We start from the raw sequence: 8,820 nt of genomic DNA on the forward strand, positions 1-8,820 counted from the left end.
TTGTTTATGATACCAATTCCTAGTACCCTTTTAACATATATTCAACCCAAATTTTGTATTGACATATGGATTGGGCATGTTTGATGCATTAGTTGTCCTCCCATGATTATCATTTTTGCAAGCCCCATTACCTTGATGAATACCTTTTAAGATTAAAAATATGGAAATAAGGTTGATTCCCTACAATTGTTTACTAAGGCTAAGATTCAATCTAGTTTGGGAAAAGGCATTCCATTTCTATGGCCTTGAGTAGTGGATTGCTTTCTTTTGAGACATGGATATTTAGGTCGTAGATTATAAGAATAAGTTATCAATTTACTATTCATATTGAACTCATGTTGCACTTGGTTGGATTTGATATCCTAAACTTTGCAACACTTGGATTTTTACAAATTTTCTAATAATTGTTCACATGACATAGCAAATAGCTAGATTTCAAAAACAGAAAATATCTATTGGTCGGTTATGAAATTAGAGAATACCACTTTTTTTAATGTCTCAACTTAGAGCATGGTCTCTAATAACGTTTGTAGGATAATGCCCTTGGTTAAACTTGACCTAGTGAATTATACATATACCTCCTCATTTCCAAAATGATTAATACAAATATTAATAGGACTTTATTTTATTGTCATCCACAAAGGGCTTAGTATTGAAACTAAATCTTTGATACTACATTGTTAGGTACCCAACTTGGAAAACCTATTACCAATTCACCACAAATTCTCTAACAAACACTTTTAGTTCAAACTTTCAAAGTATGTAACCAAGTCTCATGTAAACAACACGACAAAAATAAACTTGCAAATATAGAGCCATGGAAATCGATTCATCACTGATAATTATTTTCTCTTCACCACATAAACACAATTAATGATTAACAATAGAAATATTCACATCTATGGTGTATTCATATTGTTGATTGGAGATGTAACAATATTTTTATCGAAAAGGATTTGAGAATCTCTTGTCAAAACTATAGTAGAGTCGTGACCATTCCACAAGCTACAAATGACAATGATGAGAGAAACTCTTTCATGATTGGAAGGAGGGTGGGATTATTCTTGCTGCAAGCATTTGGTTATAATATAGGAGGAAAATACATAGTGATAGGAATGACCTTGTAGTGATACACCCCATTATTTAGAAAATGATGATAAGTCATCAAGTAAGAGCAACGTATATAAGGTTTTAGTGAATGGGTTGAATGTAGGTATTTCTCCGAGATCATTTCTAGTCTATTTGGATCATATTAGTTGGATTTCTTTGTGGTTGTGTTTCAAAGGTTGTTATTTCATTACGCAACCTAGAATCAAAAGTTTTTTTCTTTGTGCATGTGTTTCAAAGGTTATCATTCCATGGCTCAACTTGGAATCAAAAGCTACTTTATTTGTGCATGTGTGTGAAGGTATTATTGATCAATGTATGATAATCATTAGGGGGATTTTTGAGGTGTAAAATGGGCCTCCTAAAGAAAATAATAAAATAATAGTCATGATTTTTTTAAGGAAGAAAGAAAACCACTTTTTAAATTATATTTCTGAATTATCTCCTTATAGGTTTACTCAAATGTCAAGTGTCACTCGTTAGATGTGGAATTAAGTTTTGCATCCAATGAGTACCCACTTTGCATACTTTTGAATAGACCCGCATCGGGATACAATGAAAATACATGGACACATTTTTTCATGTATTTTCAATGTATTGCAGTGTGGGTCTACTCAAAAGTATGTGGAGTGGATACTCGTTGGACGTGGAATCAACGAGTGCCAACATTTTCCATTTTAGTAAATCTATAAGGAGATAACTTGAAAATATGATTTTAAAAGGTAGGTTTTTTCTTTCTTTCTAAAATTATTTACCCTTGGGGATGACATCATGTATATGACAAGTGGTTGTTTTGCTACCAGCATTTGAAGGAAATTGCAGCCATAAATAATAGAATATTATGATCATTATATATCAAAGTAGAACCATAATTCTACCAAATATCCAATCAAGAATGCATAAGAAATGCAATTAAAATATCATCATCCATGGCATATTAATTAATCAGCATCTCCTGCACCTTCTAGTAACACAAGTTGCTATCACAAAAGAAGGTGGCATCACATCCATCCAAAACCATTTTACCTTTGAGAAACTAGGTGGTGGACCCCTCTTGAAATTTTTAGTTAAAACAATAAACAAAGAGGAATCATATAATAGAATCCTAGATAATAAAGGTTCAAGAGATATGAAAATCAACTTATTTTAGAAAAATTAGGTCTTTGAAAAGTGATTATTTGCGATTCAATAGCATTGACCAAAGATGAGGTCAAAACACCATGAAATTCATAGGGAAAATATGGAGGCTCAAAGTATTTGTTGGGCTCTATTAGATGTGGCAAATTCATCTCTAGTTGAGCATGCCACATATGATGTTATTCAAAACCCAAATCCATTAGTATTTGGTGATCAATATTGATATAGACCTCCTATATGTCAGTAGTTCCTTCTATTCCTTATTGCAAATATTGTGGCCTATGTGATGTTGTAATTGTTGTCTATATGTAGATCACTACAACAAAATACCTACACGTTGGAATGAAGAAATGATTCAACTATTAAGTATTTTAAAGTAAATGCCAATTTTACACTCTCGATGTTTGTTTAAAAATTCCAAGTTTGTAGTCTCACATTTTCAATTATTTATGGATATATGATTTGTAGGGTTTTTACAATACCTTGTTGGCCTTTTTGGCAACCTCTTTTAGGTTAAAAATCATTTATTAGTATAATTCTAGCAAATATATCAACCCTAAAGTTTTATATTTTGTATAGCCATTTTGGCTTAACTACAAGAATTTATAAATGATGGGAAGGGATAGTTTATGAATTATTTATGAGACCTTATTAGTTATTCATTGATATGGTTATGTACATTTACGTTTGACATATTTCTTAGAGATGGTTGTGTGAGTTTTTTTTTCCACTGGAAAAATCGTAATCTTTTCATTGATTGGAAAAAATTACATGTTGTAGATGCGGTTAGCATATGCTGTTATGTTCTTCCACTACACATGTGGGTAGCTATAGCTTCTATTACATACAAAAATATCAAAAATGCATCCTATAGGATGTTCTGTATCGTCATATATATATGTTGCCACGCAGGGCTATCAGTTGTTTTCTTTTTCAGCTATATACAAAAATGTTCCAAAAATAAATATCAGATCATAAACATTTTCATGGGCTGGCAGCCCTGTGATACTGTGCATCTATATACGGACGGTGGTAGTACTGGTATGCATTGGCGCCTCGCTGCTCCTGTATCATCCACTCACCTCTGGGAAGTGCCGTGGCCTCCTTGGATAGTTGGTCGGCACTGTTGTTGTGTTCCCTGTAGATATGATTGCAAGAGATATCATTAAATTGTGCCTTCAATAAATTTATTTCATCCAATATGCTGCTGAGTGTGTGAGTGTGACATGCAGTATTATTATTGAACCAATCTATGATAATCTTTGAATCCCCATATATGCTCAGATGCATGCAATTGTGGCTCAAAGCAAAATGTAGAAGATGGCGGAGGGTGATGAGCTCGGCGAAATTGTTTGAACCAGCTCCCAATCCTAGCTTAGCTTTGAAGAAATGTTGTTCAGATTTGTATAGAAGAAAGCCCCCCCCCCCCCCCCCCCCCGCAACCTTGCTGTTGGGCAGCGCCATCGAAAAAAGCCCATGGGCTGTTTTGGTTGATGTGGGGAGGGTCATGAGGACGACGGGTCTTCTGCTGCACAGGCTCCGGAATTTCATTAAAGACAGCTATGATCTTTGCAGAGAGTTGAGGCCAGAGTACCGTTTTATCCTCAAAGGTCAAACGGTTCCGAGCCAGCCAGAGGTACCAACAGATGATGATGGGCAGGCTTTGCAATTTTGAGTTTCTGTGTTGTTGGTACCAATTTTCCCAGATTAGATTTATGTCATCTCCTTCCCATCGGCCTGAGAATCGAATATCAGAGGAAATGGAATGCCAAATGTGAGCCAGTACAGGGCATTGCAGAAAGAGGTGTACACATGATTCAGCTGCCTGTTTACATAATATACACCAGGATGGTCCATGGACCGCGCGTCTCATGAGGTAATCACCCGTGGGGATTACACCCTTTAGAATGCACCAAAAAAATAATTTCTGTCTGGGAGGCGCCGTTAGTTTCCAAATGATTGTGTGAGTTATCAATGCATGAATATGATTTATTAATTTATATATGCGGTTTATTATGCTATATGGTGAGGGATGGATGGAATTATTATATCTTGCGAATTGGATGTTGATGATATAATTCTTTGTATTCAATATTTATTAATTTCTATGTAGGTCATTCCTTATATTGTTCAATTTCCATTGTCAAGTACATAGAGAAGAGTGGTGTTTTATTCAATGTGTAAAGTGCGGAACACAGATTACATTGACATCAACTCTATCTAGGATAAAAGTCTTAGGTTCCATCGCACATTTTTCTTAACATTGTCACATTAATATCCATTGTTTGTAGGTATCCATGAAAAATAATCAAGAAAAGAAAATGGTAAAGGATCAGATAAGAACACTTTTGATACTGAGGAGTTGGTATGGTCCTGAATATATGAAAAAAAGAGAAGTATCGATCATGTTACTTGATCCTTGCATATAGAGTTACCAAATTTATTATATGGGAGAAATGAATTATGTTGTTCCTTGTAATTTCTTAAGTGTAATAAATAAATCACCAACATACAAAAGACAACTTCCTTGTGATATGCCTTGTGAGTATTCTTAGGTTATTGTTGAGATGCTAGTATCAGGAACGCATATTTCCTATCATTAATCATATGTAGTGATTTTTTTAATTACTTATGTAGTTATTCTTGTTCATATGGCCTGAGGATTGAATAGGAGCTTGATAATGAATTAAATGAAGGAGACGATTTGTGAAGAAGAAGGGTTTCTAGTGCCATTTTACTAGGAAGCTCATGGCTTGAATTTTAGATATATTAACATACAACATGTACACCCACGAAGTTCGGGATGGGTGGCCCTATCATGGATAACTTGAAACGTCGCTTGGTATTAAGGCCATGCATAAACCTAGGCTTTTAAGTGACTTATTGTCTCATGTAGGAATTTTTTTCTTTTTGGAGGTGTCAACTTGGTCTATAAAATGAAAATTGAGCAACGTGTTGACACGGTCCTGATGGATTCTAACCATGGTCAAAATATCCCAAAACAACCTAATAGGACTGGATACAGCTTTCGACATAAACAAATATGGTGTAAGTGTGATTTTGATGATTGATCATCTGTGATTGTTTGGGTTAGATTCAAATTCATTGATAGATGGCCTCAATTTGGAATTGTATATTTATTTAAATTTGGGAATATCAATTGCATATTTTAACAAACAACAAAGAGAGGTACTAGTGGCATGTGTTGTGGCATCATGAAGTGGATCGTTTGATATTGTACAATGTTCAAAACACCTTAGTAAACATGTGTTGTGAAATATGCCCTAATTAAAACCTTAATGCATTCAGGGTCGATAATGCAGACATTGATATTGATACCTTGGAATATATTTAATTTAGTTATTTTCATTTTTTTGTTTATTATAGTATTATCACAATGAAAAACATTGAATTTTGTAGGAGGATCACTAAGGTGTGAAGTGATCTATTGTGTTTGGCACATATGAGGAGCATGGTTAAAAAATATGCGAAGGTTGGCCAATTTTCCAAAGAAACAAACCTAATGTTCACCATATTTGGCCATATGATCAATCATTGTTCCACTTACAAATTAGTAGCTAATATAATCAAATTCTTTGTCAACTTCACAAATGACAAAAATTTAAATTTTCGGAATACTTCAATGGGATTTGGGTAGCTAGTGATTATAACATAAGTTTAATTACTCTTCATTTACATTTTTTTTATATTGAACACCAATTCGGAGATGGATATTTTTCTCATATGTATGGAAAATGTCTACTCCACTAATAGATTTTTTCACATTTAGGGATGTAGGTAAAAGGTTGTTGTGATTACACTCATACAAATTGATTATGGAGTTATATCGTTGTTTCTTGAAGACAAAATTATATTTGTTCAAAGGAAGAGTGCACCTATAGGATGGATTGGTTGATATACATGTTTCTCAAAAAGCATTGATCCATATTTCCAGTTATAGGAAGTAAAGAAATAATAAGTCTATATTAATAACCACAAGAAAGATAAGTTTGAAAACATGATGGAAAAACTAGAATTTTGTTATAGTGATTGTTGATTGCATGAAAGCACCTTTCACACTTATTCGGGGAGGATTCAAACCAATCATGACGAGCATTAGGTTTTGACCTAGTATTGCAAAAATTTATACTGTCAAAATTTTGTTTGTATCTTCCTAACAACATTTGCAAATATAAGGTTGACTGATTGTATATCCAGCTAAGAGGTTGGCTTAGAGAAATTATTAGCACATTATGCAACATCCAGTATAATGAATTCCCTTCTAGAGAGTGATATCAAGATAACAAACTTTGAAGAAGATGCCAACATAACTCCCATGGCCAATGAGTGTTAGGTGAGATATTGAGGGTCTTTAGTTGGATACAAAGGATTTGTTTGACTACTTAGATTTGTTTCAAAACAATGTTTCTACCATAAGGAGAAAATTGCAAGAGTTGGTTCTCTTGGTTAAAAGGGTGTTGGGTGAGCCCAATAATGATCTACTTATGGATTTTTATTTCACACTTGATTTCGAGGCATTGGAATCATCGTTGAAGTGGAAGAGAAGTTTCTTAACCTTAGAATTATAAGTATAGGAAGAAAATAAAATAAAAATTATGAATTTATTGGAATATCCATGTGTTCAATTATGACAGTTTTGAATTTTTCACCTCATCAAGCTAGGGCATCCACACTAGAAATGCATACCCTTTGGAAACATGTAAGCTCGAATAAGGGATAATATTAAGTGTTACCTTAATATTTTATAGATCTATGTCATTAGTAAAGAGTATTGTCCATATGTTTATACGAGTGCAACATTCCCTACCCATGGCTGCAACTAGGCAACATAGATGGAAGCATTTCCATTTCCTTTTTCCATGTGTTAGGTACATTTCATATTATCAAAATTTGAATGCATGGGACTACTAAACTTGCAATATATGATCACAAAAATGCATTGTTACCTAGTGCTTTGTGGTTGTTTTTCTACAGATACATCACCCACTCTTATGGTGCTTCCTCCTTTGACCATTCTCAATTGAATGAGAACACTTTGCATTTTGATGTGTAACGTAATAATGATTGACATGTTTCACAGGAATATTTCGTGTTGGTTGAAAATGTTGTCATGTCATTGCTTTTAATTTCCTTAATTCATTAATTTAAATTGTTTTTTGACCTAGTGCTTTTTTGTTGTTGTTTTACAAATACATGCATTACTCCAATGGTGTTTCCTCCTTCAAACTGTTCTTGGTCAAACAAAAACCCGTTGCATGTCAATGTGCAAGTTGACATGTTTCATTTAGGTATTTCTTTTTGGTTGAAAATATTTTTCATATTGATAACAAGGCATTCCCTTACTTCAATTTATTGGTTGTTTTTAATGTGTTGTCATTGTGTTGGCTAAATTCTTGCCAAGTAACTACAAAAGGAAAATATCATTTGGTGTTGTTTTTTGAAGTAAATGCATTAAAAATACATATTTTGAGGTGAGTAAGGTTTTTCTTAATCTACTTTCAAATATATTTATATTGATATGGTGACATTTATTGAGACCTCTTCCAAGGCAAAATCTCATTTTAGTTTCTACGAATGTGGATATTTTGCTTTTATATTCTAACTCAACAAGGACTGGGACTTGGACTTTTAAAGAAGACCCTATTTTCATGGCACATAAGGTATGTATCTAACTCATTAGACCCTTGATTTTAATCCTAAATATGGAATTCCCTCTACAGTTACATTTTGGGTTCGTCTTGCCCATCTTTCTTTTCATTATTGGAATGAGGAAACCCTAAAAACCATTGGAAATTCCTTAGGAAAATATATTGACTATGTTATCCCCAAATACCATATATTCTCTTATGCCTACATCTGTGTAGAATTACAGTTACATTTTGGGTTCATCTTCCCCATCTTCCTTTTTGTTGTTGGAATGAGGAAACCCTAAAAACCATTGGAAATTCCTTAGGAAAATATATTGACTATGTTCTCCCCAAATACCATATATTCTCTTATGCCTACATCTGTGTAGAATTAGATATAGAGAAATGCCTCCACAAGTCATCCATCTAACCCTGGGGGATTGGAAGCGGATCCATAAAGTTGATTATGAACAACTTCTATTCCAATGTGGGAACTACCATGAATATGAACATTTTTCCAAATAATTCCCTAGGCTCATTCCCACATAAAAGTACCCCCCTCAAAACATATATCAATGGCAAGTAGCTAATTAAATAAGGGGAAACACTAGGAAAGTCGGTGAAATGCATGGCCCAAGACCTAAGGAAAAAAACCTTCCTGAAATGTTTATATCTTCACTCTAGCTAGAATAACTCAAGAAGAAAGGCGCCCTTCCTTATTGAATGAAGGAAATGGACAAAAAAATGGAGATATCTAATCAACTAAATCTGGGCCTCCTAAAGTAAACAAAGGTCCTCATGAACCCTCCATCCCTCAATCCAACAGTAAAATTCATTTTCCTATCAAATATGGAGGTTCCCTTTCCTCCCCATTCCTTTCAATACATCGCCCCCCCCCCCCATCACCCAAATCATTCCCTATCCAGAG

The sequence above is a fragment of the Pinus tabuliformis genome, chromosome 8 (assembly GCF_031772625.1).
Source record: "Pinus tabuliformis cultivar Carrire ecotype Pingquan chromosome 8, CPIR1, whole genome shotgun sequence".
NCBI lineage: Eukaryota > Viridiplantae > Streptophyta > Pinopsida > Pinales > Pinaceae > Pinus > Pinus tabuliformis.